The 23,263-nt window shown below is 39.1% G+C and overlaps 1 protein-coding gene across 2 annotated transcripts in view; it reads left to right on the forward strand.

Moving 5' to 3' along the window:
- The window catches only part of LOC136880879 (uncharacterized), a gene marked incomplete in the record, with an annotated part of 321,955 nt that overhangs the window by 36,599 nt on the left and 262,093 nt on the right, over positions 1–23,263 (forward strand). For both annotated transcript variants that reach the window (XM_068229264.1, XM_068229265.1), the window contains 3 exon segments: positions 11,739–11,781; positions 22,910–22,958; positions 23,181–23,232.

Below are 23,263 nucleotides of genomic sequence, written 5' to 3' on the forward strand. Positions count from 1 at the left end.
AGTGCTGTAATGAAATTGGACAAAGATCTTCAGTGTTTAGCCTTACGCTACTCTTGGTATATTATGATCATGCCTCCAGAGATTTCTCTGGAACGATGATGCCGTTTAACAGCATTTGCTCTATTAATGAATTGAGCTAAATTCTGTTTGATTTTCTGCTGATGATGATGAAATGACCATCTGTAAGATTAACTAGTGTAACTAGCTTTATTTTATTACTGTCAGTGTGAGGATCTCCCTCGACATAGCAACGGGAGAAAGGAGAGGCCTTGCTATTATTCAATGCCACAGAAAAAGAAGGGAGATATTCAACAATGCATGTATCGAAAAGGGCTAGGACTGGAAAGCAGGAAAAAGCAGGTGGAAAACTTTTGCACTACAGCCATAATCGACTTGGCCTTCCAAGTGGACACTACATAGCCAGAAGATCTGTATATTCCAAAAGCATCTTTGGTGGACCTCTAACCATCCCTGCGTCCTTTAATTTGCCCAGGAATCAAATCACTACCTCCAGACTGTGGGATTAACTGGAAAGGGAGCAACCATGTTCTGAATTAGGGGGATCTGCGTGGTATGAAAATGGGGAAAACAGCATGGCGTGGATTGAATTGGATTAACCAAATTTCAGAAAATCAACCCAAGACAAAATTCTGTGAATACTTTTTAGAAAGACAATCCAGAATTACTTACTAGTTGACCCATGCTGCTCCACAGCATTATTCATTATACACTGCCTGTTGGGGGGTCTAACTTCATTCTTGAGTCTTCACTATCTAAGCCTACATTTATTTCTTCTTACATTTTCTGCTGATTTCCATCATCTTAGTTTAAAATTTCTGGAAAATTCTCATGCCATCTTCCTAATTGTTCTTCTTCTGATAACAACATATTTCTTTGTTTATCCTTCACTCGTTTACTCTTCCTATAACCTCCCCTTGAGTACTTCCTTGTAATATTATAGAGTTGTTTCATATCACCCTTTTTTCCCAGCTTCCTCTGCAATTTGTGCCTGCTGGTCAATCCATCTTCTTTTATCATTTCTCACACTCGTTTTAACTATTTTGTTAACTTCATAATATTTCGTTTGGTCCTCTGACTAGTGCTGTCTTGTTTTGTTTGGATTTAATATAGCTTTTGCCGCTTTACATTTTACAATTAATTCCACTGTTTCCTCAGACATTCAGCCTTTCTGTTGAGAGCTCCTATAACCAATTACTTTTTCACACATTTGTATATAAGTGTTCTTAACATTTTCCCAAGTTCTTTCCACATTCAAATCTTCTGCAAGATTTCAAAGGACTTCAAATCAATTTTTCAACTCCTGTCTAAATTCTTTACTCCTCTTTTCATTGTTTAACCTTCGTATGTTGAACCTCTTTTTTCTAGTTGTAAACTTCTTTGATGCAGCCTTTATTTGCAATTTAAACTCAGCTACTACTAGATGATGTTCACTACCAACATCAGCTCCTTTTCTGTTCCTCACATCTGTCAATGATCTTCTAAACTTCTTACTAAATGCTACATGGTTGATTACATTTTATATTTTGTGTTCTGGTGATACCCATGTAATATTATGACACGTTTTGTGAGGAAAGATGATCCCTCCAATCACCATTTCCTGTGTGGCACACAAATATGCCATTCTCTTTCCATTATCATTCATTTCATCTAAAACATGTTTTCCACATCAGATAATTCTATTAGTGCATAACAAACTACTATTGTTACATTTTGATTTTACCTCGAAATCTAGCTGTCATCTTTGTGTCTGGGATGGGACTCCATCCAATTAAACTCTTCGTGGATGTCCTACTTTGCAAGATACCCATTCCATTTCTCCATTTAGCATCATCCCCGGACTGTCCAGAATAGTTCCCATTTTGCATCATTATCTTTCCAAAAAAATCCAAGCCATAATTTGCATCTCTTTCTCAACCTGTTTTAGTTTACCTTCCTCTGTCAAAGTTCTAACATTAAAACAATTGATTCTCATTTTCTGTTTTGATCTAAAGTTCATCATCATGGTATCCTTTGGGTTTCATTTGACTTCAGTTTCTTTTAATAAGTGGGTTTAAGATGTGCAAGTTATTAGCCCACAGCACCCGAGCTTGGATGTTGGGCTGCTACCTGAGCCTCCAAACCTGCCATTTTCTGTAGGGGTTGCCTCACGTAGCCGTTAAAGATCCCTCTTTACCACAAGACAGTGCTTGCCCCCTATTTCTGTAACCCCACAGGAAGAGGGTTGCCTCATCAGGCAGACTTGCCCTTCCAAATGTCCCCTTCTCTGCCGCACCTGCCATTGAAGAATTCATCAGTGCTCTGTTAGCTGTCACTTTTCAGGGTTCCTTGAAGGGCCTTCACAGCTGCCATAGTGGTCCTGAGGTACACAAAATCTCTGCTGTACGTCACCCCTACGGGCAATACCATACTTCATGCATTTGCCCACCTCGCACAATGTGGACGAGGTGATTGACTTAAGATAGTCACAAAAAAATGTAACTTGCATAATCAGAAGAGAAAAGTAAACTTTACAAGAACTTCAGACTTATCTATAAACATAACAATGTTAATTAATTTCACAGTTCTATACAAAATACCACTTGTCAAACGAGAGTGAACAGGCACATTTACTCATACGAAATAACTAAGCTTATCGTACACATACATGCGTCAATAACAGAAGGCAACACCGACACTGACTGCAAAGATTGTGAATCTATGACAACACTCTTACGGCAACTTCAACAAATATTGGTATTCACGCCTTTCTGTGCTAAACTACTGGCTATAAAGCAGGCAGTATAGAAGGATTGAGACACGCTACTCTGCTGTCGTTTACACCTAAGCAATTTTGCCAAAACACCAATTAATGAATGGGTATGGATGTTTGGCTCGATAACAATGCACGATATGAAGAATGGGTCAGATGTAAGGCTTTACAAGTGTTTGCTCTATTAACCAGCGTTTTGTCGTAGATCTGACACTAGACTCATAAGAGTGGAATGTGTCAGACCAGACCACTGACGCTGGGATATATGCAGGTGGACTTATCAGAAGTGAAAAATATCTAATTCCCTCCATGGGAACTTAGAATTTTCCATGATGAATGGGATCGCTCATCGAATTGCTGAATATAATATCTTTAATTCTGGAGGTTCTGTAGCTCTGCAAAACATTATGAATCTGCACCTGAAACAGAAGACAAAATTTTATGACTCCATGAATATGATGTAGACTCTAATAGTCTTTTCCTTCACAGAGGAATATTTCATCTGTCACTGCTGATTGAAGGAAAATTAATGGATAACTTAAAGGACATTACCAATAATTTTGAAAAAAGTTCATCTTAAGGATGTCTGGCTCATTGGCTAAATAGTTGGCATTCTGGCCTTTGGTCTAGATAGTCCCGTGTCAATTCTCATCCGAATCGGAGATTTTAACCTTAACTGGTTAATTCATCTGGCTCAGACTGTGTGTGTGTGTGTGTGTGTGTGTGTGTGTGTGTGTGTGTGTGTGTGTGTGTGTGTGTGTGTGTGTCGTCTTCATACTTTGTTGAAATCGTGTTCGGCTGCCTAGGCCATCTAATAGAAAGAGACCGGCACCGGGCCTCTCCGGAGGCTGTACGCCATTATTATTGATTTGGTCTCATAATTATTCAGTTTTTAAAAATAATGATGACCTTCCCGGGACAACTTCATGATCTGAGAGGTTTTTCACAGGCCCCCGGGACAGTAAGGATTACTTTCATCGAGCCTTCTGCATGCGAGCCTACACAATGAGGCTGGTAAGGCATTACATATGGAGAAGGTGGTAGAATATTTTAAATCAACAAAAGAGATTAGGAAGCGGGCATTCCTTCAGAATCTACATTTCCCAGTGGAGACTGTCCAGGCGGTACATGTGGTGGCAAAGCTGCTTACATGTTATTTTATAAAATTAACAATATACAGTTATAGGACATTTATTCAGAAAATGTATTTTTGTAGTAAGTTTGGAACTTTTTTACTAGTGTTTCTTCTTAATATATTGTACATAATATTTATGAACCAAGTTTTATTTTTCTGTTTACATTTGAATATATTTGAAATCTCCATACATAAGACTTAAAGCTCTATTACCCTGTTATTACAGTATTTATTGTTTGTGATAATCTATAATATTATAAAAGGAAGTGTTTGTCTGTCTGTCTGTCTGTGCGCGATGCCCAGCAAAATCTACAGCACGTAGAGGTCTGAAATTTTGAACACAGGTAGATGGAAAGGGGTCCGAATGCACCTCGAAGCCGGAATTTTCATTTTCGCTTTCGTTGGTGAGTTATGAACGAAAAACCATCGGAAAACGTGCATTGTGATACGACAATTCAACGTGCTGTCACCAAGATTAAATGCATAGAGTCGCTGTCGCTAGGCGACGTAGATAAGATAGGTAGAGAACACAATATTCAAGGAGCCATTTTACGTCCAGGACGTAAGAAGTTGTTTTTGGTCTTACATGGTGTGAGGGCATATGACGGTGTTGATGATGATTCGTCCGTCGGATCGGGACGTTAAGTCTTGAGCTATTCGAGAGGAGTGGCATATGTGCCGGCGCCGGGTTTCATCCTCTTCATTCTTGCTATCATATATTATGTCATTCATTTCTTTCAACAAACAACTTTTACAAGAATTACCCGATGTTCTACACAGTTACAAGTCTATCGACTACACGGCGGAGCTTCGAAAGACTTGGAGTCACCTGGAGTACCCTCGAACATCTTAGAGCGGACGATTGTGGCACCAATTATCCTTCTTAAGAATAAGAATCCTGCCCTCTGCAATGAACACGACTCTGAAACTGATGACTAATATTATTGAAGCCATTCTCATGATTGGGCATGCCGCGAGCGAAGTAATATTCATTCCTCCGATTCGAATAATTTCTTCGGATATACAGTTTAAGTTTAGATCTCTGCAGTGTTCAAAATAAAATTTCTCTATGTAATAATAAAGCAAGCATAATCTTCTTCTTCTTACTATATATAAAAATGGATGTATGCATGTGCGTGTGTGTGTAAATGACACATCGCCTCCTAAACCACTGGAGCAATTTCATCCAAACTTGGTACACTTATGACTTACTATCTGGAGAAGAGCACTGTGGGGGTAAGCCATCCGTAGCTCCCTTAGGGGTGGAGGGTCAGGGGGGGGGGCAAGGTATAAAAATAATCGAAAAAAGTGCCGAATCCACAGTTTTCGGGGTCGCTGTGATGAACAGTCACACTCCCCATTTTTCAAATGTCAAAGTTCAGCTCCCTTTCGCATGGGGGGCGAGGGGGAGTGATATATAAAATTAAACGAAAATAATGTCGAATACATACTTCTTGGGGTCGCTGAGATGAATAGTGACACTCCGGATTTTTTTAAAAGTTCAAGTTCAACCCCCTTTGGGGTGGCGGCGAGGGGGAGTGATATATAAAATTAAACGAAAATAGTGTCGAATACATAGTTTTCGGGGTCGCCGAGGTGAATTGTACACTCCGGATTTTTAGTATCAGGAGAAAAACCATGTGGGGGTAAGACAGCCTAGGAACCCTTAGGGGCAGGGAGGACGGCGAGGGGGCTGAGATATACAAATCATCGAAAATAGTGTCAAACCCATACTTTTCGGGGTCGCTGAGATAAACAGTGACACTCCGGAATTTTTTAAAGTCCAAGTTCATCCCCCTTCGTGGTGGAGGGCGATGGGAGAGTGATATATAGAAATAATAGTGTCGAATACATAGTCGCTTAGGTGAATAGTGACACTCCGAATTTTTAATATCAGGAGACAAACCACATGGGGGTAAAACACCCCAGGAACCCTTAGGGGCGGGGGAGGTGCAAGGGGACTGAGATATACAAATCATCGAAAGTAGTGTCGAACCCATACTTTTCGGGGTCGCTGAGATAAACAGTGACACTCCGGAATTTTTTAAAGTCCAAGTTCATCCCCCTTCGTGGTGGGGGGTGATGGGAGAGTGATATATAGAAATAATAGTGTCGAATACATAGTCGCTTAGGTGAATAGTGACACTCCGAATTTTTTATATCAGGAGACAAACCACATGGGGGTAAAACACCCCAGGAACCCTTAGGGGCGGGGAAGGTGCAAGGGGACTGAGATATACAAATCATCGAAAGTAGTGTCGAACCCATACTTTTCGGGGTCGCTGAGATGAATAGCAACATTCCGATTTTTTAAAACTCAAAGTTTAGCCCCATTTAGGGTGGGGGAAGGGGGAGTGAGATGTAATAGTAATCGAATATACTGCCGAATCCATACTTTTCCGGGTCGCTGAGATGAATAGTAACATTCCGGATGTTTAAAGTCTGACTTCAGCCCCCTTTGGCATAGGGGGCGAGAGAGGGTGAAAAAATAAATTGTCAGAAATGACCGAGATAATGGACGTGTGTATGTTCCAGTATGACTTTACCTGGAAAACGTACTGTGGGAGAAAGACGCCCCTAGAACCACTAGGGAAGCGGGTAAAATTTTATCCACCCTAATAAATGGAAGTCTGTTTGGCGCGATCTCTCTATGTATAAATTAATGCATAAAAATGAAAACAGACGAAAATTAGTGAGACCATTCTAGGCATCTTAGAAATTTAAAACTTGGTACCAGACAACCTGATGACTTCAGGATCCCTAGAAAAATCTCAAAATCTCATAATTCTCTGAGGGGTACATGCTGGGAGTTTCAAACCTGTCGGTGATATTTATCCTGAACCTACAGGTTTTATGGGCTTAAAAGTTTCCTTAAAGTCCTGATTTTTAACCCACTCACCCATATCAAGATCGCAGCACAATCTCCCAGACAAGTTAGAAAATTGAAATTTTGCAAAATTATAGCTTTTAGCATGTAACCGACGGAAAATTTACGAGATGTTTAAAAATTTTATTTTTTACCCCAGAAAAATATCGAAATATGGAGGCAATTTTAATGACGGTGCAGTCCTTCCTTTCGATGTATTTCGTGGCTAAACGGTAAGTCGTATCACAAAACGGATGGCACAATCTCCGTTCAATTTGGAGTGATCTACAACTTCGGTCCTATGACCTTTTGTCGTACCTCTATCCCTTATACATTAAATTTTTCTCTATTTCTGGATTTACCTAAATTTTGCACTTTGTACACGTACAATTGATGGTTTGATTCACTTATAGGAAAGATGGGATCATCAAATTCTACACGAATATTGGCCCGCCCAGTAGCCATATGTGAGCCAAATTCTTATGTTTGAAGCTGTCGCATAAGTATCTGAAAAGTAATGCACTGTGTGAAAATCTTACACAAATTTCACCCTATTCAACGTTTCTAAAACATAATGAAGTGTGGTAGACAAGTGCACCTGTCGTTATCATCACAACTCCACAACTCGCACTTTACATTGGAAACATCGTCTGTGGACCTCCCTATGCTTTTTCTCGGATAACGCCAATTTACATGCAATTTAAAATTATTATTAACTTCATGTACAGTAATTTACTTGGATATCCGTATACAATCTGGAATACCGTAGCGAAGCACGGGTACAATTGCTAGTTGTTATTATATAGGAATGTTTACAATAATATTTGTTTCTCATTCAATGTGCCTGTTTTCATGTTAATCATGCCCACCTCCCCCCCCATTAAATACCCAAAGTCAGTGGGCCTGGAGGTAGGTAGTATCTTCTCTTTTAACAGAATGTCAGCAATCATTATCGTCATCATCCATTTAATGCCTCCAGTCTGCTAGTGCGTCCGTATCCACACAAATTTCCTCCTCTAATTTTCTCTTCTTACTCTGGCCAGCTACACTTGCTGGGTCTGTCGACTTCCTCTTACAGTGACCTAACAAGTTGTAGCCGTGAATCCTTCATACAGTGGCTTTGGAAGTCAAGATAAGTTTCCTTATACTTGTACACTACAGACACGAAACAGTACCTGTATTCACATTGCACTAGACATCTAATTCTCAGCCCGTGTAATTATTTCGAACTGTGACATGTTTGAGTACCACAGTACAAGTTGGTAGTATCAAGGAACTCAAATTTCATCATAAGTCCAATACTGATGCGAGAAATGATTTCCGAATACGAGATGTTTCATTATGGTACAAGTTAGGTACAGTAACAAAGAACTTAGGGATAATCTGAGGGACTATCATATTTATAGTACCAGTGCCATAATGAAATTGGACAAAGGAATTCAGCCTTGCAGTACACTTAGTAGTTAATGATTATGCAACCAGAGTTATTGATCTGGAATAGTGATACCATTTAACATCATTAGCTCTGTTAATGAATTTGAGCTTAAATCTGTTGAATTTTCAAGTGTTGATAATGGAGTGAACATGTGTAAGATTATCTAATGTAACTAACCTTTATGGTATGATGATCTCACTTCACAGAGCTTGAGGAGAAGGAAGATACCTTGCTATTATTTAAAGCGTCAGGAATACAAGGGAGATTTTCAACAACGCAGGGATGTAAAAGGAAAGCAGAACAAAAAAATTGAAACCCAATTGCACTACAGCTGGTATAGTCCTTCTCCTATCATTTGGATGCTGCCCTGCCGGAAGACCTGTAGATAACAAGGTGACACGTGGTGGTCGCCTATAACGGTCCTGACATCCTTAATGTGGCCAGGAATCAAATCGGTACAAGTAGCCCACAAGGGCGGTTGGGAAGGAAGCAGTCATGGCCTACATTAAGATCATATACCTGGTCTGGAAATGGGGAAAGCAGAATATGGCAGGGTTCGAAGTGGAGTGGTGAAATTTCGTAAAATAAGCACAAGATAAAGTTCTGTGATTACTTTATAATTGCTTTAATCGTAACTAGTGGATCCATGCTACTTTGCAGCATTTGTTATACATCAGTCAGATATTGTGTCGATATGAAATTGTTCAGTGTGTTGCCCGGGTTCATTTCTTGTATGTTCGATTTTATCATTAAGAGTGAAGCTTAATTTTTGTAGATTATTTATTATGGTGTTGATTGGTATTTTACAAACAATTTTGTAGTTTTTAGACTTATTGCTGAGTATCTTTATATTAAGAGTTTACTAAAAACAGCTTTGGCAATTCCATCTCTCCTTTCCACTGTACTGATTGGCTTCATTTTTGTTGTATTCTACCAGGAATTACCTGCCGGTGGATTTTGAGACTTTGTTAGGTCTCCAAGTTCAGCCAACTTTACGTAATCATATAAAACAATATTTAATGATCACTCCATTAACTGCAGGTGAAGGCATCCCTTAACCTGCAATACATGCTGTACTTCAGTACTTTCATAATATTCTGATATGTGAATATCATCTTAAGTAATGTCATTGTCAACAGCCATGTTTGTTTACTGCCTGCCAGGCCAGAGAGTTCATACTTCTAATGATCATAGTGGTAGACTCTTCCCTGCCACATACTCTTTGATTTTCTAACCTTTCCCAGCAAGAGATGGTAGAGTATTACTAATAAGTTTCAAGCTGCTAAGTGAAAAGGTTCTACGTACAAACAGACCCCATCATGACATAATTATGCCTTAGATATTATTTGGTAACATTAACCAGAGGATGAAGTAGGTACGCTAGAAAGAAAAGGCCATGTATCTTAAGAGTTCTCTGACTGGGAAAAAACTGTCCTTCAAGACTAACCTGTGACCTCTCAAGACAACTCTTCTATATAGAAGAACTTCATTTAAAAGTACCGTTGCTTTCTACTACAAAATACCAAGCTTTACATCTGGAACTGCAGAATAAAAAAATAAAATGATGAAATATGGACAGATTTTTACCAAAGAGATGGCATGATGACATCAGAATGGACAAATTCTGACTACGAACTGTAGCATACCATAAGGCACTTCTTATTACATATGTGCATAAAATCATTGAAAGAGGCAGAAAAAACAAGATAACTATGACAGGCATACGAAGACGAGTTATCTGACATGTTTATAATGAAAGCTATAGAGCAGCACGGGTCCTCTAGTTTAAATAAAAATTTGTTTTAGATCATTTTATTTTTTTTCCTTGAAGTTTTTGTTGCAGCCCATATTATCTAGGCAGTAGATGATCCTCCCAAACAAGTAATAAAAATATGTCACAATTAAATTCAGCCATCCCAAAAAGTAAAGATTTTGACACTAATATCTGTTGTTCTCTAGGATACTTTTCATGTCACTAACACCCATCCCACAACCGCAGTGGTGCTAGGAGTGTCTTACCCCAACAGTACATTTCTCCAGATGGTACGTCGTAAGTATGCGTACCAAGTTTGTTTAAGAGCCATGCTGAAACATGCAGATACATATATATATAATCTTGGACATCTTAGATATTTGATTTTCCACCACAGCTCATTCTCCCATGCCGATTGTGGGTGTATTTTTACTTAAATCTCATCTGGAGAATCACTATTCATCCCCGAGACCACAAAAGAAGTGTGGTTCAACACTAACATAGGTTGTTCTTTTATTATTTGTACATGTTGTTCCCTCCCCTCTGCATCCCATGGAGTGATTGATGTGTCCCACCCCACCAAAGTATTTCTATCCAGATAGTATTAAATCATATGTGTACCAAGTTTGGTTGAGAGCCATGCTGAAACATGGAGACGTTCATACATGATCTTGAACATTTTGGATAATATATTTTCCACCACATCTTATTCCCCCATGCCAATTGTGGCTGAATTTTTACTTAAATATCATCCGGAGAATCACTATTCATCTGCGAGACCGCAAAAAGTTGGGAATCAACACTAACATACGTCGTTCATTTATTATTTGTACATTTCTCTCCCTCCCCTCTACATCCCATTGGGTTCTTGGTATGTCCCACCCCACCACAGTATTTTTATCAGATGTGTATGGTTGAAAGTGCAGGTTTGCCCTTTAGTCTCCTGTCATTTTCAATCTTTACGTAAACGTATTTCGCCTTAAATACGATCAACCTACTTAGTACATAATATATTGCGAGCGAAGGTAAAGCTTTTGTCAGCATTTACTGGAGTAGTCATTTAGTGATTAGATTTTAGGATTAGTGTAAGTTACGTGAACTCAAGAGGCCTATAATTGCCTGATGATTAACCGCCAGGTAATTAAGGAGAGATTATTAAAGAATGAAGCTAATTAGTCCAGTAGGAAAGCCTGGCAAACTGGAGAAGTATTTTAGTAAATGTTTTAATATACCCATCTTAATTAACGAAAGAAACATAAGCTACTTTAAGTGATACTACTTTATCTATCTATTGATATTTTTCATAAGGGGTGGCCGACGTTTGCAACACCTACCATATTTTTGTTTTCACAGCCATCATTGTCCTTCTGGCTCCCTCCCAATACTTCCATTATTCAAAGGATCTGAACACTTGCTTATTCTCCACTAATTACTCAATAATGACCCTCACTGAGAACTTGTCCTCATGTCTACTGCAATGTGTCATAAGGCCTCTCTATCATATGCCTCTTCCTCCTTGTTTCATAATTTAGGGGGCCAGGGGAAATTGCAGTCAACCTCAAAGTAAGCACCACACAACCTGTCCATTTCTATTTGCAATTAATTTAATGAGTGACATAATACATTGATAGTAGTAGAAGGACTTACAAATTGCTCGAAATACATTCAAATACCATAGCTTTGGTGGCAACAATAAAATAGATGCTTACGTAATTTATTTTGAATTTATTACTTTGTCTTAGGGCCCCACTAACAAATGCATCTTCCTCCTTGTTTCAGAAGTTGAAGAGGGAAAAAAAAAACAGCCACCTGTGAACTCAAAGTAAGTACCACAACAACCTCTCCATGTCTATCTGAAATTAATTTTATGAGTGGCATAATCCATTGACAGTACTAGAATGACTTACCAGTTGCTGCAAATACATTGAAATATGACTGTTTTGGCAGCAACAGTAAAATAGTTGCTTACATAATTTATGGTAAATTTATTACCTTAATACTTGTGTACAATTTTTAAAATATCAAAACCATATCCGTCCGAAAGGGCAAATATTAGTAAGCAAGGGGTTGTGTTTGGTCTGTGTTGGCGGATTCCACTAGCGTCCAAGTTTAGGATCTTGCCTAGATATAGCCGACATCCACCTTTCTTTTCATTCACCTCTCAAAATTGAGCTGCTGTGACATCTGAGAGGCTTTATTTGGCCCTAAAAAACTCAAGGATTTTTTCTATACAAATACAGGACAGTAGAGATTGCATTTGGTGAGCCTTCTGCATTTGAGCATACATGGAGGCTGGTAAGGCGTTACAGCTGGAGAACTACATTTCCCAATGGAGACTGTCCAGGCAGTTCTTCTGGTGGCAGAGCTATGAACATTTCATATCATAAATTAACAACATACAGTAACAGGATTTTTATTCAGAAGATGTATTTATGAAGCAAGTTCTACCTTCCTTCCAGTGTTTCTTTTTGATAGCTTCATATATAAGATATTTTTTAAAAAATATTTATGAATCAAGTTTTATTTTTCTGTATACTTGTGAATATAATTGAAATCTCCATTCATAAGACTCATTCAAAAATTTATTTGATCTACAAGCTGTATTATTGTTCTGTTTTCTCTGATTGTTAGTGATAATTGTAAATATATAGGAATGTTTACAATAAAATTTGTTCCTCATTTCACATGCCTTTGCTCATGCTAAATCGCCCAGGTTCCCATTAAAAACCCAAAGATGACATGCCTGGAGGTGGGGGTAGTAGTAGTAGTAGTAGTAGTAGTAGTAGTAGTAGTAGTAGTAGTAGTATCTTCTCCTTTAACAGATAGTCGGTAATCATTATCGTCATCATCCATTCAGTGCCCCCCGTCTGTTAGTGCATCCATTTACATGCAGAGTTTCTCCTCTAATTTTCTCTTCTTGCTTTACCCAGCTGCACTTCCTGGCTCTGTCACTTTCCTCCTACAGTGACCTAACAAGTGACTATGGAATTCAAGACTGATTTTCCTTTATGTCTGGAGCTGAACACACACAAACATTACCTGTATTCACATTACACTAGACGTCTAAATCTTGGCTCATATAATTTTTTGAATTGTGACATGATTGAGTGCCACAATACAGGTTTTCAGAATCAAGGGACTTGAATTTCTTCATAAGTGCGAACACTGATGCGTGTAATTGTTTGCAAGTATGAGACGTTTCATTATACGAAGGCCATCCGGAAAGTGGTACCCGTTTGCGCAATAAAGACACAGGAGTAAATATTACCAAATATACACATTTTTATTGGAAAGAGCATACTTTACACTACTTCTCCAAGCAAATTTAGGCATTTGTCAAAACGTGGGACGTGTTTTTGTTTTCCACCGTCATAGTCCTATACCGCCAGCATATTGAGATACGTAGTCACGGCTCGTTTAAGTTCTTCATCGCTGTAAAATCTTTTTCCCGCCAGAAAGTCTTTAAGCATAGTACTGAGATGAAAATCCGAAGGGGCCAATTCCAGGCTATACGGGGGATGGTCGAAGCTTTCCCACTTAATTGCTGCAAAAGTTGTTGTGTTATCGCAGCTGAATGAGGCCTGGCATTATGAAGGAGAATGACGCCTGTAGACAATAGACCTTGCCGTCGATTTTGTATTGCGCGCCGTAATTTCTTTAATATTTTACAATACGCCTTAGCATTAATTGTGTCTCCACGGGCCATAAAATCAATGAGCAGTACACCTCGGCGATCCCAGAAAATGGTTGCCATGAGTTTCCTGGTGGACAGAACTGTCTTGTTTTTTGGTTTGGTTGGTGAATGAGCATGATCCACTCCATTGACTGTCCTTTACTCTCAGGCGATGCATAACAAACCTATGTTTCGTCCCCGGTAATGATGCGAGTTAGGAAAGAGTCTCCTTCATCGGAATAACGTCCCAGAAACGTCTGTGCTGCAGCCATATGCTTGGTTTTGTGCTCCTCTGTAAGCATGCGAGGGACCCACCTTGCACAGATTAAAAAAAAATGCAGATGGTCTTAGACAATTTCATGAACAATTGTTCGAGACACATTAGGAAAATTTTCACAGAGTTCATCAATTGTGACGTGCCGATCGTTCTTCATGCATTTGTCTACTGCGCTCAGCAGTTGGTCTGTACTGACAGATGGTCTCCCTGAATGCTCCTCGTCGTGTATATTCTCCCTCCCCAGGTTAAAGTTATGACACAAGCGCCGAACAAACGATTCGTCCATCACATTGTCTCCATACACCTCTGTTAATTGGCGATGAATATCACAAGGTCGAACGTTTTGTGCATTAAGAAATTTAATCATGGCCTTCACTTCACAACTGGTGGGGTTCTCAATTTGTTTAAACATTTTATATGATCACAGACACAACACAGGCAAAGCTAGCGTCACGCAACCTCGCACAGAGCAGGCAGACAAGCCACTGACGCGGTCTGACCTTGCCCAGGGGCTACCCGAGTCGTCAGCGCTTAATGCGGTGCTAACGGGTACTACTTTCCGGATGGCCCTCATAGTACGAGTTAGGTACAGTAATGAAGAACTTAGGGATGGTCTGAGGGACTATCATATTTCTAGTACCAGTGCTGTAATGAAATTGGACAAAGATCTTCAGTGTTTAGCCTTACGCTACTCTTGGTATATTATGATCATGACTCCAGAGATTTCTCTGGAACGATGATGCCGTTTAACAGCATTTGTTGTTAATGAATTGAGCTAAATTCTGTTTGATTTTCTGCTGATGATGATGAAATGACCATCTGTAAGATTAACTAGTGTAACTAGCTTTATTTTATTACTGTCAGTGTGAGGATCTCCCTCGACATAGCAACGGGAGAAAGGAGAGGCCTTGCTATTATTTAATACCACAGAAAAAGAAGGGAGATATTCAACAATGCTCGTATTCAAAAGGGGTAGTACTGGAAAGCAGAACAAAAGCATGTCAAAACCCTTTGCACTACAGGCATAATTGACTTGGCCTACCAAGTGGACACTACATAGCCAGAAGATCTGTATATTACAAAAGCATATTTGGTGGACCTCTAACATCCCTGAGTCCTTTAATTTGCCCAGGAATCAAGTCACTACCTCCAGACTGTGAGATTAGCTGGAAAGGAAGCAACCATTGTCTGAATTAGGAGGCATCTGCCTGGTATGAAAATGGGAAACACAGCATGGCGTGGATTGAATTGGTGTAGCCATATTTCAGGAAATCAGCCAAGACAAAGTTCTGAGAATACTTTTTAGAAAGACAATCCAGAATTACTTACTAGGGGACCCATGCTGCTCCATAGCATTATTCATTATACACTGCCTGTTGGGGGGGTCTAAATTCATTCTTGAGTCTTCACTGTCTAAGCCTACATTTATTTCTTCTTACATTTCCTGCTCATATGGAACATCTTAGTTAAAAATTTCTGGAAAATACCTGTGCCATCTTCTTAATTGTTCTTCTTCTGACAACAACATATTTATTTGTTTATCCTTTACTCGTTTACTCTTCCTATAACCTCCCCTTTACTACTTCCTTGTAATATTAGAGAGTTGTTTCATGTCACCCATTCTCTTAGCTTCCTCTGCAATTTGTGCCTGCTGGTCAATCCATCTTCTTTTATCAATTCTCACACTCCATTTGACCATTTTGTCAATTTCATAATATTTCCCTTGGTCATCTGACTTCTGCTGTCTTATTCTGCTTGGATTTAATATAGCTTTTGCCGCTTTACATTTTTCAATTAATTCCCCTGTTTCCTCAGACATCCAGCCTTTCTGTTGATAGCTCCTATAACCAATTACTTTTTCACACATTTGTATATAAGTGTTCTTAACATTTTCCCAAGTTCTTTCCACATTCAAATCTTCTGCAAGATTTCAAAGGACTTCAAATCAATTTTTCAACTCCTGTCTAAATTCTTTCCTCCTCTTTTCATTGTTTAACCTTCGTATGTTGAACCTCTTTTTCTAGTTGTAAACTTCATTGATGCAGCCTTTATTTGCAATTTAAACTCAGCTACTACTAGATGATGTTCACTACCAACATCAGCTCCTTTTCTGTTCCTCACATCTGTCAATGATCTTCTAAACTTCTTACTAAAAGCTACATGGTCGATCACATTTTCTATTTTGTGATCTGATGATACCCATGCAATATTGACACCTTTTGTGAGAAAAGATGATCCCTCCAATCACCATTTCGTGTGTGGCACACAAATATGCAAATATCTCTCCATTATCATTAATTTCATCTAAGCCATGCTTCTCACATCAGATACTTCTATTGGTGCATAACAAACTACTAATTTTACATTTTGAGTTCACCTGAAATCTAGCTGTCATCATTCTATCTGAGATTGTTCATGGATGTTCTACTTAGCAAGATACCCATTCCATTTCTCCATTTGGCATCGTCCAGGGACTGTCCAGAATAATTCCCATTTTGCATTATTATCTCTCCAAAATCACACCACCTCACTTCACTTAAGCCAAAAATTTCCAAGCCATAATTTGCATCTCTTTCTCAACCTGCTTAAGTTTACCTTCCTCTGTCAAAGTTCCAACATTCCAACAACCGATTCTCATTTTCTGTTTTGGGCTGAAGTTCATCATTGAGGTATTCATTGGGTTTCATTTCACTTCAGTTTCTTTCAATAAGTGGATTTAAGATGTCCAAATTATCAGCCCACAGCACCCGAGCTTGGAGGTTGGGCTGCTACCTGAGCCTGCAAACCTGCCGTTTTCTGTAGAGGTATTCTCACATAGCCGTTGAAGATCCCTCTTCACCACAATGCAGTGGTTTCCCCCTATTTCTGTAACCCCACGGGAAGAGGGTTGCCTCATCAGGCAGACTTGCCCTTCCAAAGGTCTCCTTCTGTGCCGCATCTGCCATGGAAGAATTCATCAGTGCCCTGTTAGCTGTCACTTTTCAGGGTTCTTTGAAGGGTCTTCACAGCTGCCATAGTGGTCCTGAGGTACACAGAGTCCCCACTGTACGTCACCCCTACGTGTAATTCCCTACTTCATGCATTGCCCACTTCCCACAATGTGGACAAGGTGATTGACTTACGGGGGTCACAAAAAAATTTAATTGCTCAAACAGAAAAGTAAACTTTACAAGGACTTCAAATATATCTATAGGCATAACATTATTAATTAATTTCACAGTTCTATACGAAATACCACTTGCAAAAGACGAGAGTGAACAGGCACGTTTACTCATAGGAAATAACTAAGCTTATCATACTCATACATGCGTCAATAACAGAAGGCAGCACCTACACTGACTGCGAAGATTGTGATTTTATGACAACACTCTTATGGCAAGTTCAACAAATATCGGTATTCATGCCTATCTGTGTTAAACTAGTGGCTATAAAGCAGGCTGTTAAGATAATTTTGATTTCTATCCTGTTATGTGTTTGTAGTGGTTGGTATCATGACAGCCCTCCCTTAATTTTTGTTTAAAAAAAGGATGACATTTGTGAAGTGCGCAAGGTGTATGTGTTTTTTTTGTTCTGTTGGAAGTTTTTTTCTTCAGTAATGGTGTTAGGAAATATTCCTGTACAATAAATTATTTTCCTTATCGATTAAGCTCCAAATTTATTATTACGGAACACAGGCAGTATAGGAGGATCGAGACACTCTACTGTGCTGTCGTTTACAGACCTAAGCAATTCTTCCAAAACACCGGTAAATGAATGGGTATTGATATTTGACTCGATAACAATGCACAATATGAAGGATGGGATCGCTCATCACATTGCTAAATATAATATCATTAATTCTGGTGGTTCTGTAGCTCTGCAAATCATTATGAATCCGCACCCGAAACAGACGACAAAATTTTACGACTCCATGAGTATGATGTAGACTCTGATAGTCTTTTCCTTCACAGAGGAATATTTCATCTGTCACTGCTGAATGATGGAAAAATATTGGATAACTTAAAGGACATTAGCAATCATTTCGAAAAAAGTTAATCTTAAGGATATCTGGCTCATTGGCTAAATAGTTAGCATTCTGACCTTTGGTCTAGAGGGTCCCATGTTAAATTTTCATCTGAATCGGGGATTTTAACCTTAACTGGTTAATTCATCTGGCTAGGGGACTCTGTGTGTGCATGTGTGTCATCTTCATACTTTGTTGAAATCATGTTAGGTAGAGCCCCATTCTCACCGACATGCAGGTTGCCTATAGGCCGTCTAATAGGAAAGGACTGGCACCAGGCCTCTCAGGAGGCTGTACGCCATTATTATTGAATTGATCTCAGAGTTATTCAAGTTTTAAAAAATAATGATGACCTTCCCGGGACAACTTCTGACAACTTCTTGAGCTGTGATGTTTTTCATAGGCCCTAAAAACTTACGGCCTGTTTCTCTACTACTATAGGACAGTAGAGATTACTTTAATTGAGCCTTCTGCATGCAAGCCTACACAAGGAGGCTGGTAAGGAGAAGGTGGTAGAATATTTTAAATCAACAAAAGAGGTTAGGAAGCAGGCATTTTTTCATGAGTCTACATTTCCCAGTGGATGTAAAATGATCATGCAACCAGAGTTATTGCTCTGGAATAGTGATACTGTTTAACATCATTAGGTCTGTTAATGAATTTGAGCTTAAATCTGTTGAATTTTCAAGTGTTGATAGTGGAGTGAACGTTTGTAAGATTATCTAATGTAACTAACCTTTATGGTATGATGATCTCACTTCACAGAGCTTGAGGAAAAGGAAGATACCTTGCTATTATTTAAAGCTTCAGGAATACAAGTGAGATTTTCAACAATGCAGGGATGTAAAAGGAAAGCAGAACAAAAAAAAATTGAAACCCCATTGCACTACAGCTGGTATAGTCCTTCTCCTATCAGTTGGATGCTGCCCTGCCGGAAGACTTGTACTGTAGATAACAAGGTGACACATGGTTTACGCCTAAACCAGTCCTGACATCCTTAATGTGGCCAGGAATCAAATCAGTACAAGTAGCCCACAAGGGCGGTTGGGAAGGAAGCAGTCATGGCCTAAATTAAGGATCATATACCTGGTCTGAAAATGGGGAAAGCAGAATATGTCAGGGTTTGAAGTGGAGTGGTGAAATTTCATAAAATAAGCACAAGAATAATTTCTGTGATTACTTTTTAATTGCTTTAATCGTAACTAGTGGACCCATGCTACTTTGCAGCATTTGTTATACATCAGTCAGATATTGTGTCGATATGAAATTGTTCAGTGTGTTGCCCGGGTTCATTTCTTGTATGTTTGATTTTATCATTAAGAGTGAAGCTTAATTTTTGTAGATTTTTTATTATGGTGTTGATTGGTATTTTACAAACAATTTTGTAGTTTTTAGACTTATTGCTGAGTATCTTTATATTAAGAGTTTACTAAAAACAGCTTTGGCAATTCCATCTCTCCTTTCCACTGTACTGATTGGCTTCATTTTTGTTGTATTCTCCCCGGAATTACCTGCCGGTGGATCTTGAGACATTGTTAGGTCTGTACGTTCAGCCAACTTTGCGTGATCATAAAATAAAATAATATAATGATCACTCCAGTAACTGCAGGTGAAGGCATCCCTTAACCTGCAATACATGCTGTACTTAGCAGTACTTTCATAATATTCTGATATGTGAATATCATCTTAAGTAATGTCATTGTAAGCAGCCATGTTTGATTACTGCCCGCCAGGCCAGAGTGTTCATACTTCTAATGATCATAGTGGTAGACTCTTCCCTGCTACACTCTTTGATTTTCTAACCTTTCCCAGCAAGAGATGGTAGAGCATTACTAGTAAGTCTCAAGCTGCTAAGTGAAAAGGTACTTCGTACAAACTGATCCCATCATGACTTAATTATGCCTTAGACATTATTTGGGAACACTTACCAGAGGATGAATTAGTTACACTAGGAAGAGTGAAGGCCATGAATCTTAAGAGTTCTCTGCGTAGGAAAAATATCTCCTTCGAGACTAACCTGTGAGCTCTCAAGACAACTGTTCTCTGTAGAAGAAGTGCAATTAAAACTACCGTTGCCTTCTACTACAGAATACCAAGCTTCACATCCAGAACTGCAGAATAAAAACAAAGAAAGATGAAAATTGATGGATTTTTTACCAAAGAGGTGGCATGATGACTTCAGAATGGATGAATTCTGACTACAAACTGCGGCATACCATAACACACTTCTTATTACATATGTGCATAAAACCATTGAAAAAGGCAGGAAAAACAAGATGACTATGACAGGCATATGAAGACGAGTTAGCTGACATGTTTATAATGACAGCTATAGACCAGCACGGGTTCTCTAGTTTAAATTAAAATTTGTTTTAGATCATTTTGTTTTGCATGGATATTTTTGTTGCAGCCCATATTATCTAGGAAGTAGATGATCCTTCCAAAAACATCAATAAAATTATGTCGCTATTCATTTCAGCCATCCCAAAAGTAAAGATTTTGACACTAATATCTGTTGTTCTCGAGGATACTCTTCATGTCAATAACACCCATCCCACAACCGCAGTGGTGCTAGGAGTGTCTTACCCCAACAGTACTTTTCTCCAGATGGTACGTCGTAAGTATGTGTACCAAGTTTGGTTAAGAGCCATGCTGAAACATGCAGACGCACATACATAATCTTTCACATCTTGGATATTTTATTTTCCACCACAGCCCATTCTCCCATGCCGATTGTGGCTGAATTTTGACTTAAATCTCATCCGGTGAATCACTATTCATCTCCGAGACCCCAAAAAATGTGTGGATTGGATTCAACACTAACATAGGTTGTTCTTTTATTATTTGTACATGTCGCTCCCTCCCCTCTGCATCCCATGGGGTTATTGGTGTGTCCCACCCCACCACAGTATTTCTATCCAGATAATATTAAGTCATATGTGTACCAAGTTTGGTTGAAAGTGCATTTTTGCCTACAGTCACATCTCGTTTCTAAAATTTAAGTAAACATATTACCCCTTAAATACGATCAACCCGCTAAGTACATAATGTATTGCAAGTTAAGGGAAAGCCTTCACCGGCAATTAAAAATTGGAGTGGTCATTTAGTGATTAGATTTTAGGATTACTGTAGTTTAACTGACCTCAAGAGAGCTATCATTGCCTGATGATTCACCGCCAGGTAATTAAGGAGCGATTTAGGAAAGAATGAAGCTAATCACTCCAGTAGAAAAGCCAGGCAAACTGGACAAATCTTTTAGTAAATATTTGATATATACTTAATAATTAACAAAAAAATATAAGCTATTTTAAGTGAAATTACTTTATCTATCTATTGTTACTTTTTATAAGTGGTGGCCAAATGTGTTAATACTTCAGAGCATCCCCTTGGTCACCTCTTTTTCTCTTCCGATCCTGAGGGTGTTACGTTTGCAACACCTACCATATTTTTGTTTTCATGGCCATCATTGTCCTCTTGGCTCCCTCCCGATACTTTCATTATTCAAAGGATCTGAACACTAGCTTATTCTCCACTAATTACTCAGTAATGACCCTCACTGAGAATTTGTCCTCATGTCCTCCTAAAATGGCAGGGAAGGAATCAGTTAGGTGGAAATGTAGTAAGCAGTCTGGCCTATCTCCCCCTGTGGGTGGGGGCAGTAGAATAACACACATGTTATCCCCTGCCTGTCTTAAAAGGCGACTAAAAGGGGCCCCAGGGGCTCTGAACTTTGGAGCGTGGTTTGGCGGCCACGGGGCCCTTAGCTGGGTCCTGGCATTGCTTCCACTTACTTGTGCCAGGCTCCTCACTTTTATCTTTCCTGTCTGACCTCCCTTGGTCAACTCTTGTTCTTTTTCGTCCCCGACGCTATTAGGTTTGTGAGGGCTTGGGAGTCTTTCATTTTTCACGCCCTTCGTGGCCCTTGTCTTCCTTTGGCCGATACCTTCATTTTTTGAAGTGTCGGACCCCTTCCATTTTTTCACCCTGGTTAGTTTTATATAGAGGATGGTTGCCCAGTTGTACTTCCTCTTAAAACAATAATCACCACCACCACCACCAGTCTGGCCTATGCTGACTACTTGGTCTTATTGACAGATTGTGCTGAAAGCCTGCAGTCTAATATCTTGGAACGTGAAAATAGGTGCAATGAGTATGGTATGAAAATTAGCCTCTCACAAGACTAAATTGATGTCAGTAGGTATGAAATTCAACAGAATTGAATGTCAGAATTGGTGATACAAAGCTAGAACAGGTCGATAATTTCAAGTATTTAGGCTGTGTGTTCTCCCAGGATGGTAGTATAGTGAGATTGAATCAAGGTGTCGTAAAAGCTAATGCAGTGAGCTCGCAGTTGCGATCAACATTATTCTCTAAGAAGGAAGTCAGCTCCCAGACGAAACTATCTTTACATCGGTATGTTTTCAGACCAACTTTGCTTTACCGGAGTGAAAGCTGGGTGGACTCAGGATATCTTATTCATAAGTTAGAAGTAAAAGATATGAAAGTAGCAGGAATGATTGCTGGTACAAACAGGTGGGAACAATGGCAGGAGGGTACTCGGAATGAGGAGATAAAGGCTAATTTAGGAATGAACTCAAGGGATGAAGCTGTACGCATAAGCCGGCTTCGGTGGTGGGATCATGTGAGGCAAATGGAGGAGGATAGGTTGCCTAGGAGAATAATGGACTCTGCTATGGAGGGTAAGATAAGTAGAGGTGGACCAAGACGATGATGGTTAGACTCAGTTTCTAACGATTTAAAGATAAGAGGTATAGAACTAAATGAGGCCACAACACTAGTTGCAAATCGAGGATAGTGGCAACGTTTAGTAAATACACAGAGGCTTGCAGACTGAACACTGAAAGGCATAACAGTCTATGTATGTATGTATGTATGTATGTATGTATGTATGTATGTATGTATGTATGTATGTATGTATGTCTACTGCAATGTGCCATAAGTCCTCACTAAAAAATGTATCTTCCTCCTTGTTTCAGAATTTATAGAGGGGAAGAAAGAAAATAAAAAGTATCGATCAACTTCCAAGTAAGTACCACAACAACCTGTCCATTTCTATTTGCAATTAATTTAATGACTGACATAATCCACTGACAGTACTAGAAGGACTTATGAGTTGTTCCAAATACATTCAAATACCATTGTTTTGGTGGCAACAGTAAAATAGATGCTTACATAATTTATGGTGAATTTATTACTTTAATGTGTCTTAAGGCCTCACTAACAAATGCATCTTCCTCCTTGTTTCAGAAGTTCGAGAGGGGAAAAAAAAAAAAAAAAAAAAGTATCAGTGAACTTCAAAGTAAGTACTACAACAACCTGTCCATTTCTAT

Source organism: Anabrus simplex, chromosome 9 (genome assembly GCF_040414725.1).
Source record: "Anabrus simplex isolate iqAnaSimp1 chromosome 9, ASM4041472v1, whole genome shotgun sequence".
Taxonomy (NCBI): Eukaryota; Metazoa; Arthropoda; class Insecta; order Orthoptera; family Tettigoniidae; genus Anabrus; species Anabrus simplex.